Raw genomic sequence first — 11,474 nt, 5'->3', positions numbered from 1 at the left:
ATACGTTATTCGGGGACTTCGCCTTATATTTTTCCTTTTAGATCACTAATTTTGTTTCTACAGGTCATGGAGGACACAAATATCATCAAAAATTTGCTGGGGCACTTTGCGGGAGAGGGCAGGGCTCCTACTCCTAACACAGCTGCTACTGTCACCAATGAGGGAATTCGGGTCGAGGACTCCACTCCTACTGGCCTACTTAGGCCCATACTGTCAGGGCTGCAGGTGACTCTGACTAAGCAAGGGTCAACTGCACAAGGAACGGGGCAGATTAACGTCACCATGACCGAACAGATGCTATCTTTTCTGAGCTATGCCTGCATGAGACAGGTGTTGGGAACGTCTACACCACTGCTGAATTCAAGGCTACCGATAGGGGCAGGGCTGGGGACCTCAGGACTTCCGACTCAAAACATTCCTGGGGGATTCTCAACGGGAAATCCACCTTCTCTGGTAAAAAGCACCGTTGTCGTTCCCGCGAAGGGAGCCGACGGGGATAGAGCTGATAAAGTACAGGCTATCGTAAACATGACACCACCTAGGAATGCCAAAGATGTACAAACATTAAATGGGAGACTCACAGCACTCGGGCAATTTATTTCTCGATTGACAGACCGGAGTTTACCTTTTTCCAAAATTTTGGGGAAAGGAACCAAGTTCGAGTGGACTCAAAATTATCAATAGGCTTTTGAGCAGTTAAAACAATATCTAGCGAAGCTGCCAATGCTGACGAAACCAAGGGCTGGGGAAACGTTATACTTATACATAGCAGTGGGAATGAAATCCTTGGGATCAGTCTTTATTAGAGAAGAACGAGGGCAACAAATGCCGATTTATTTTGTCAGTAAAATGTTACAGGGGGCGGAGCTGAACTACTTTGAAATTGAAAGGGCAGTGCTGATCGTGTTGGTAACGGCTCAAAGGTAAAGACCGTACTTTCTGGCAGACAAGGTCATTGTGCGCACGTCATTGCCATTCAAGCAAACTTTAGGGCGACCAAATCTGTCAGGAAGAATGGCAAAGTGAGCAATCGAGTTGAGTGAGTATGACGTAGATTTTGAGCCACAGGTTGCTATCAAAGTGCATGCTCTAACAGACTTTATAGAAGAGACTACTAGGGTTGAAAAACAGAAACCCTCGAGGGCATTCGTGGATGGTTCTGTCACGAAGGCAGGATGCGGGGTGGACATCTATATTCAATCCCCCACTAATGACGATTTATAATTTGCAATTAAATATGAGCAGCGCTCGTCTAACAATGAGGCTGAGTATGAAGCTGTTGTTAGGGCCTTGTCAATTTTATCAGAACTAGGGGCTGAATCCGTGCATGTAAAGTTTGATTCGCAATTGGTGGTGCAGCAGTTGCTAGGCGAGTATGATATCAGGAAACGCCGAATGGCCACATACCATGTCAAGGCTGGGGAGTTGATGTCCAAGTTCCAGGACTGTCTCATTGAACAAATACCGCGCGAACAAATAACAGGGCTGACTTACTAGCGCGGATGGCCAGCGCGGCCGAGCATAGCTGGACAGATTCCGTGACTCTGCTCTTTGAGCCTAATGCAGCGAGTATACAGGGTGTTTTCAACGTGGAAGTCAGAGAAAATTGGTGTACACCCATCATCCACTTCTTGCGGATAGGGGAGCGACTAGACTCATTTATCTCCCAGCGCTGCCTCTATGGCAGATATTGTATCATCAATGATCAACTGTACAAGAGATCCTTTACTCATCCACTATTAAAATGTCTATCTCTGGAAGAGGCGCAATTCGCTCTCAGGGAAGTTCACCAGGGTTGCTGCGGGAACCACGCTGGATATAAGGATTTGATGAGAAAAATTATCAGGGCTGGGTTTTATTGGCCTACAATGGCGGAAGATGCCAAACAATTTGTCAAGAAATGTGAGATCTGTCAGAAATATGCCCCGCGCATCAATATCCCAGGAGAAATTATGGGAACTATGTACGCCACTTGCCCTTTTGACAAATGGGGAATCGACATTGTGGGAAAACTCCCCACAGCCCCGGGTGGAAAATATTTCTTAATAATGGATGTGGATTACTTTTCTAAATGGGTGGAAGCAGAGGCAGTGACAAAGATAGATGAGTGTACCATTGAGAGATTCCTATGGCGCAACATTTGCTGCCGGTACGGGTCACCGAGAGTACTCATCTCGGATAACGGGATGCAATTCACGGGGAAGCGCATAGAGGACTTTTATCACAGAATGGACATCATACAACGCTTCGTCTCTGTAGCTCACCTACAGGCTAACGGCCAAGTAAAACTTACTAATCGCACAATACGTGAAGGCCTAAAGAAACAGTTGGAAAAGAGTAAGGGCAAATGGGCGGAAGAGCTGGATGGGGTCCTTTGGGCTCATCATACTAGCCATAAGACAGCTACGAGGAAAGCACCATTCACGCTTGTATATGATTCCAACGCTGTGATACCAGCCGAGGTACACTTGGCATCACACAGGGTCTTACATTATGACCCCATACAGAATGATGAACTTCGGCGCTTAGATCTGGATTTCATGGAGGTGAGCAGAGACGCAGCTTTTCTCAGGGCTGCAAAATATAAAAACATCATCAAAGCTGGGTTCGATAGCAAGGCGATAGTCAGAAAATTTACCAAGGGAGATCTAGTATTAAAGCGGACGGATGCACTGCATCCAGCCAAAAAGTTTGATCCTACTTGGGAGGGCCCTTTTGTGGTAACAGAAGTGCTGGGCGATGGAGCATATCACCTATCTGATAGTGAAGGGAGGCCTCTCACTCGGCCTTGGAACATCAATACTATGAAAAAATTCTATGCTTGAAGAGCTTACAATATGAATCTATCTTTGTAGACCAAATACTCTTTTTCCCCACAGGGGTTTTAATGAGGTTTGAGACCAAGTTTCATTAAAAAAATGAGATTCTTGGTTTTAGGGTAAACACGCGTGTTTGACAACATTTTTCATTTATATTACGGTATCTATCTTTAACTAATCAAGAATTGCAGGGCTGACAAACAATCGTGCTTGACTTCTAAAAGTACGCGCACGACATTGGGGAGAGTAGGGGTCTATACCCCATATACGCCTACTACACTGTGAGACATATCCTATATTTTAGGGATAAAAAATTCATAATTATAGAATGTCACCTAAGTTCGAGCTCCCAGAGCTAGCTTAGCGTGGGCAGCTGCCTACACCGGATCCCAATGCTGGTAGTAGCGCGAGCACATAGGACCTAGAAGTCACCTAAGTGTGAGCTCCTAGAGCTGCCTTAGTGCAGGCATTAAGTGGAATAAAATTATAGAATGTCACCTAAGTTCGAGCTCCCAGAGCTGGCTTAGCGTGGGCAGCTGCCTACACCGGATCCCAATGCTGGTAGTAGCACGAGTGCATAAGACCTAGATGTTGCCTAAGTGCGAGCTCCCAGAGCTGCCTTAGCGCGGACATTAAATGGTAGGATATTCCAAAAGTTTCCTAAGTGTGAGCTCTCAAAGCTGCCTTAGCGTGGACATTAAGTGGTACGATATTCCAAAAGTTGCCTAAGTGTGAACTCTCATAGCTGCCTTAGCGCGGACATTAAGTGGTACACTATTCCAAAAGTTGCCTAAGTGTGAGCTCTCAGAGCTGCCTTAACACAGACATTAAGTGGAAAGATATTTCAAAAGTTGCCCAAATCAAAGCTCCGAGAGATAATTTAGCACAACATTCATAAGAATCAAAATTTTGAAGGTCACCTAAGCATGAGCTCCCAGAGTTGTCTTAACACGGACACCCAGAAAGTCAAAATGCCAAAACAACACACAGGGTCAAGCTTCCAGAGATGAAATTAATCTATCATCAGTAACCAATTTACAGAAATAATAAAGTAAGAGCAGCCAAAAAGATAACCGATTCATAGAGGACAATGAGTTTGTGTATATACAGAGTCAAAAAGATATCTAAACATATGATCTAAAAAAAAACATACATATATCCTATCTAAGTAGGAAGAGCTTCGGGCTGAGCAGAGGTTGGAGCAGACATAAGAGCAGAACCAGAGGGACCGGGGCCAGAAGCAACGGAGAAGGGACCTTCATTAAAAATAGGTAAAGACCTGGAGGTGTCGACGTCGGGGAAAGGATCTGGATCCTTAGATAGATCCCCGACCAGAGAACGCGTAGAGCTGGCCTCATCCTTGTATAACTTAGCAAGTTCTTGAAGGACCACTTCGCGGGAAACAGGAGAGCTGGACAGGTCAGATGACAGAGGCTTAGGAGGGTACAACCCAAATTCAGCAAAAGACCGGGGTGCCGCTCTGTCCCCGGATAGATCCTGCACAAATTCTTGAAGAACTTCAAGAAAAGGGCTAGAGAAGATAGGCTCTGTGGGGGCGTCCTCAGTGCAGAGACCCATGATAAATTGCTGAAGCGCGCTGTCTAATACTGGATACCACTACTCAGGGCTAGCAGGGGCCTTAGGGTCTATGCCTAGCTTTGCGCACAGGGCATTATTTTCCAAAGAACGCATTAAAGCCCGCAGATCCAGTTTCACCACCTGCTCAGCGGTGGCCCCAGGCATCTCTGCTCCCTTACGCCCAATCTCCGTGATCATGTAGGCCAGGGTGGGAATGAACTTCTTGAGAAAATTAGAAGTTTTGCAGAAGGCGTCTATCATGCCCTCGAAGAGAAGCTGGAGAAATTGATGGCCCTGGGGTGACAGGAAGAACTCCAGGCGCTAGTCACGAGCACCAAAAATGTACCCCTCTCAGTGGGCTCTGATACGGGCCTCCCTCCATCGCCTCTTCGACTCATCGTATTCCTTGGAATAGCGCTCCTGAAATCTGAGCCCAGTTCATTGGTCTCACGTTTCGCCTCTTGAAGAGCGGATTCCAAGGAATTTCTCTCAACTTCTAGCTCTGCAAGTCTGGCTTGAGCACGGGACAACTCTACCTCTGCTTCGCTGAGGCTAGATATTACTTGAGAGGCCTCTTTCTCTTTAAGGGCCAATGCAGCCCTGGCCTGGTGCAGGCTCCTCTCTACTTCATCAAAAAGCTCTACCCTGCGAAGAGCCTCGACTTTCTGAGTCTCCTCCTGGGGATTAGTAGAAGGTTAGTAGAACCGGTAAAAAGAAAAACGCAAAAATACCAAGGGATGAGAGAGAAGTATACTGTCATATAGGTGCGACTCAGTGATTCAACCAGTGCCGTGCCCGAGGCCTTACGGGCGATAGCCTGATTGTTCGGGTGAACCCTAGCTAACATCTGTTGATAATACTCCCGCCCCTCCATAGTAGAGATAGGACATATCAGAACGGTGGTCCGATCCTCAGGACCGCCTCTGGGCAGCTCTGGCTCCTGGGCTGTCGATTTACCCAGGCGAATGGCCCTTTTCTTGCGTGCCAGGGCTTCCACCTTCTCCTTCAGAGGGTCCTTCCTCTTCCTCTTCGGGATAGTCTTGGCCGCCCCTGGACAGAGGGTAGAGACGGGCTCTATGTCTAGGACTTCTATATCGTCGTCGATCGGCTCTTCCTCCTCCTCATCCCTCAACCCTGTGTGGACGGTGGAGATCTGGGTAATTTTCTCCAGGACATGACTAGGGCGGCGCGGACCAGGATGGAAGGACGTGTATGTAATTGGAACTGAGGAAAAACCCTCAGTTAGGGAAATGTTAATGGAGGACGGGATCTCTGTCGGGCCCCCGAACTCTTGGGTATCGTTGACCGTCTTGGACATGTCAGCTTTCGAAGGAGTAGCCCGAGGGGTGTCATCCCAGGGAGTCTCAGCTCTAGGAATCCCAGCCCTGTCCTCATCTTCGGCTGCCGGGGCTGGAAGAAGACTTTTGGAATCAGCCATCCAGTCCATCTCTGAAACAAGTTATTGGTGGGTTAGCATCAAGCACATCTTATCATCACACACACAAAAAACACACGACAAACAGATTACCTATTCGGGAATGGGAAAAATGAGAGAACAGCCAGTTCACTGCCAGCGCTGAGTTGTTATCTACTAAGCGCCGGGAAGGAAAAAATTGATTAGAGTGAAAAGTGTCGAGCCAATTAAAAATGGCTCAATTCTGGTTTGAAGAAAGGGTTAAAGAGGGGAGTGGCTGAGTATGTCTCTCCGGGTGCCAGATCACGTTAGCAACCTCGACAAAGGCACGCCAGGTTCCTTTATCAGTAGAAACTATACAGTATTTATTTACAAAATTCTTGTCTGTAGAGGGCAGTTTACTCATAAAGGTGGGTTTATATCTTTTATTGGTGGACAAATTGTAATGGTGTTGGTTTTCTTGAGGACTTGGGTTTGACAAAACAGATCTGTCGTATCTCGGCAGCCGTGGTATTTCACTAGTATATGGAAGAAGGCCCGCCGCATGGCTGAAGGGACAAGCTGGTAAAAGGGGATACGAAAATGATTACAGATTGTTACCAGAAAGGGGGGTGGAGGTAAGCGCATCCCGGCTGCCACTTGTTGCTCCCAGAGAGCAATGTTGTTCTTCCGAAGGTTGGAAGGACCGTCGAGGGATTTATTATCCGGGAGGCAGAAAGTTAAGCCAGGGATAGGTCCCCGTAAAGCTTTTTCTAATGGGGCCGGAGTTTTTAAATACCAAAAATTAAAAAAGATAACTCTTTTAGCCTCAACTTAAAAACAACTCTTTTGTATACCAAAATCAGTTAAAAGACTAAAATACCCTTACATTATATCATTAAAGAAAAGCAAAAAAAAAAAAAAAAAGAGAAGTCATCGGCCCCTCCTCTCTCCTCCCTCCACCCCCAAATTCAAATTCTCTCTCTCTCTCTCCCAACTCACGACACGCTCACGACCGGCGCCACCTCACGATCGAATTCCAGTCACGACGTCGAGATGGGCGACCGCGACCGGAACGACGACGACTCGGTGTCGGCGACAAGCTCCGAAGAGGAGGAGCGTCTCGCACATCCTACTCCTCCGGTGAGTGAGCCCTAATTTTCGCCCAATTTTGCCTCCCTTGAAAAATTGGAGCCTAAATTCATTGTTAAATGCATGTATATGTGTTATAATGCTTTGAGAATCATGTTTAGTTGGTAAATAGCTAGAGTTTGTTGAGATTTGTTGAAAACAACTTGAGAATTTTGGTGTTTTTTGTGAATTTTTCGGCTGAAATTGGCGGAAAGATCGTGGATGGAGACGACGGGGGTTGGGGCAGGGTGGGCACGACGACAGGGGCCTGAGGCGGGGTGGGCACGAAGGGGGCTTGTGGCGGGGTAGGCACGACGTGGGTCTCGTCGTCGGATTCACGATGGCAGGCTCCCCATCGTGGGCACGATGGCGCCGTCGAGGTCACGACGATGGCCCACGATGGCGTCCATCGTGGTCACGACGGGGGCTTGGGGCGGGGTGGGCACGACGGGGGTTTGGGGCGGGGTAGGCACGACGGGGGTCTCGTCGTCGGATTCACGATGGCAGGCTCCCCATCGTGGGCACGATGGCGCCGTCGAGGTCACGACGATGGCCCACGATGGCGTCCATCGTGGTCACGACGGGAGCCTCCCATCGTGATCTCGACAGTCCGCCTACCCCGCTTCGTTTATTTTTTTTTTTTTATTATTGTTGTATTATTTGTTTCAAATACATGATTATCTTTCTAATTTGTTTTTAATACATTGATTTTGTAGATTAATTGTGATTGGAAAAGGCCTACATTGATCTACGTGACCCGTGGAGTTAATCTTTATATGAGGACCGATATATTGAAGGAGGTCAAGAATGTTTTACTTGATAAAGGCGGTCCGTTGGCTCTAGAGAGATTTAAAGAAGGCGTAGTAGGACGGTTGATTGATATCAAGAGAAACCATAGTGCAAGTAATGCTCTACACCACTTGCTAGCTCGTCAATTGAAAGGTAGCGATATACCATGTGACGAGTCTTGGTTTCAAGTTGGTGGACAGACCATTCGATTTAGGCCGACGGAGTATGCCCTTGTCACGGGACTTCACTTTGGCAACAGTGATTTTGATCCATATGCAAAACACAAGCCTCCACGGAATGGTATATTCAATCGATTCTTCAATGGTGTATCCACGAAGGTGCATGTGTTGCGCAAGAGATTCAATGAGAAGAGCCTTGGCAAGGATGTGGAAGACTATTTGAAGGCTGCCAATCTTTTGGTGTACTATCTATTCCTCCTATGTCGGGATAATCCAGTGATCGAGGATTGGGCATGGACATTAGTTGAGGATTTTGAGCGTTGGGATGCCTTTCCATGGGGCTCATACACGTATGGCGCATTGTCTTACTACATAGACACTGTTGGGATTGCCCCGGACCAAGCTGAAAAAGATTACCACTTTTATGGTCCGGTTTGGGCCTTACAAATTTGGTCGTACGAGGCCGTTCCAGATTTGGGAAGCCAATGTGGCTTTCGAGAGCGCGAGGAGATATTGCCTCGTTGTTTGAGATGGAGCACTCGACAGATGAGGAAGATTGATTTTGCAACTTTTTTAGAGAAGCGGGTACGTTTTATCTTTTTATTATATAATTTTTTATATTAAAATTCGAATTCTAATATTGTGCATGTTATATTGTTTTGTAGCGGCCGGTATATCCTGTGTTGGAAGCTACATCTAGTGAGTTAGATGAGTACTATATGATGAGCTTCGACAATGGGGATATGTTTGATGTTCGTTTCGAGGCTCCTGTACGCGTTGCCTCAAGATATGAGACAACATTGAAGGCGCCTGTACAGAAAGCACGACGCGGGACGAAGCACCCCCGACAGAGCACTCCACTTCTCACTCCAACAGAGGGGGGAGAGAGAGCTAGAGTGTGTTGTGTGCACGGACGGCCTTGCCCAGACAACGAAGGGGGCACTGACAGGGGGCATGATATCGAGGACAGATTGAGGGCAGTTATCGATGATAGATTGAGGGCAGTTTTGACTGATGATTCTGATACAGGCTTTCTTGCTGTATTGAGAGCAGTTATCGATGACAGATTGAGGGCAGTTTCCGGCCGGAGGCGTTCTAGGAGTCCTCCACTCTTCCGGGAAGAGGATGTTATCTCCCACCACTCTCAGAGTCGCTCCCGCCAGCCACAGCCTCAGCATGTCGCTGCCGATGAGGCCTTTTCTTTGCAGCCTCAGCACGTCCCCACCGAGGTCGGTACTTCTTTGCAGCCTCAGCATGCCCCCACCGAGGAGGCTATTGTTTTTCAGCCTCAGGACATACCCATCGAGGAGGTTACTGCTTTTCAGCCTCAGCACATACCCACCGAGACCAGCGCTTCTTGGGAGCCTCAGCACGTCCCCAACGAGGCCGGTACTCCTTTGCAGCCCCAGCATGCCCCCGCCGATGAGGCTATTGTTTTTCAGCCTCAGGACATACCCATCGAGGAGGTTACTGCTTTTCAGCCTCAGCACATACCCACCGAGACCAGTGCTTCTTGGGAGCCTCAGCACGTCCCCAACGAGGCCGGTACTCCTTTGCAGCCCCAGCATGCCCCCGCCGATGAGGCTATTGTGTTTCAGCCTCAGGACATACCCACCGAGGAGGTTACTGCTTTTCAGCCTCAGGACATACCCACCGAGACCAGTGCTTCTTGGGAGCCTCAGCACGTCCCCAACGAGGCCGGTACTCCTTTGCAGCCCCAGCATGCCCCCGCCGATGAGGCTACTGCTTTGCAACAGTTTACCAACCTCTTCAAGTCTGTGGTACCTGTGTCGCACTCTCCTATCAAGGGAGCCTCTTACCAGACCTATATCCCATATGATAAGGTTTGTACCTTACATTCTCCTGACAAGGCCAAGAAAGCGTCTAAGCCACATGATAAGGTACAAACATCTGAGCCTAGTGTTGATTTGGATGATCTCGAGGAGTTTGGGGAGGATGAGGATGAGGACACGGGCGATAAGAGTTTGGGGCCTCGAGAGCGTAGACCGTCTGCTGCAATTCGGACTCCTTTTAAGGGTCAAAGTCCGTCTACTGCTGAGGTATTGAGGACTCAGTACAGAAAATTCAGAATTAGTGGACCTAATTCCATTGCAGTTGTGACTGCGACAGAAGCTCCTTTAAATCAAGAGTTCTTCGATGATCTTGAGAATACTGACATGGACTTCACCCAAGATGTAAGTTTTAATTCATAATTTGTATTGTGTTATGTACATCCTTAACTAACCTCAAAGTTTATGCTTCACAGGTCATAGACCAATACGTGCTTTTTATTCGCACACGTCTTGGGATAGCCAAAGAAAAAAGCATGTCTACTACTTTAGTCATCGGCACTGATTTTTATGTAAGTTTTACTATGATCCTTCATTTGTGATTCTTGTTTTCCTATCATTATTATTGAACTTGTATCTTGCAACTTTTTGTAGGTTGTATTGCATGCCGAGCTTACCCGACTGCATCCAAAGGATCCCAATTTTAAGAAGGTGAAGGGAAAGCCAACATATCCCAAATGGACTTTACCTGAAGGACTCGAACGCTTGGTTAAAGGGCTAGATACGACAAATTCAACTCCGTGGTGGAATGTAGATTTTGTAAGTATAGTATACTAGTGTAATTTGCATTTGGTATTCTTATTGGTTTATTAAACTATAAGTTATATTTTTTTTTTCAACAGATTGTTGCAATTTGTCTTGTGGGCAAAAATCACTGGGTCACTGTGCGAATTCGACTTGTTGATTGGAAGGTCGAGTTGTATGACTCATTGTCACACCTGTTTGATGAAGGCAAGGCTTCTGTGCGCGACGATGAGATGAAGCCCATTACTCGTCTCATGCCTCGTCTATTAGAGCTCTCCGGTTATTGGGAGAACACAACTCGGATAAAGAGAGAAGACGAGATGGAGCTTCGTAAGATGCCGAGTAGTGCCCAGTTCGCCCAGGTCGACAACCACAGTTGCGGCCCTTTCGCTTGCATGTATCTTGATCGTTTAGTTGCCACTCCTGACAAAAAGCTGAGACATTCGGAACAAATCAACAAAAAATATATCAAGAAGTATAGGTGGATTGTAGGATCTAGAATATTTTGTCTCACTCAAATTTGAAACATATTGAGACTTATTTTGAGATTTATTGAGACATATTTCATGTTATTTGCTTTTAATTTGGTATGTTGTTCACTTTTTGATGTTGATTTTTGTATATTGCCATCGTATGTTGTTGGTAATGGTGGCTACCGTGAAGGTGAGATGGGCTGCCGTGATCACGATGGGGGCTTCCCATCGTGATCACGATGGGCAGCTCCCATCGTGTCCTGCAATCCCGTCGTCACCGTCCCGTCGTGTCCTTCCCTCCCGTCGTGACCCTCCCGTCGTGTCCTTACCATCGTGTTCTTCCCTCCCGTCGTGACCCTCCCGTCGTGTCCTTCCCATCGTGTCCTGCCCACGACGGCCACCTTCGTGTCCAACCATCGTGCCCACGATCGTGCAGACACGATGGCCATCGTGGGCAACCATCGTGATCACGATGGTTGGACACGAAGGTTGCCACGATCGTGCCCACGATATCTTAC

This window comes from Salvia miltiorrhiza, chromosome 2 (genome assembly GCF_028751815.1).
Source record: "Salvia miltiorrhiza cultivar Shanhuang (shh) chromosome 2, IMPLAD_Smil_shh, whole genome shotgun sequence".
Classification (NCBI taxonomy): Eukaryota; Viridiplantae; Streptophyta; class Magnoliopsida; order Lamiales; family Lamiaceae; genus Salvia; species Salvia miltiorrhiza.
This window is presented reverse-complemented; position numbering follows the sequence as displayed.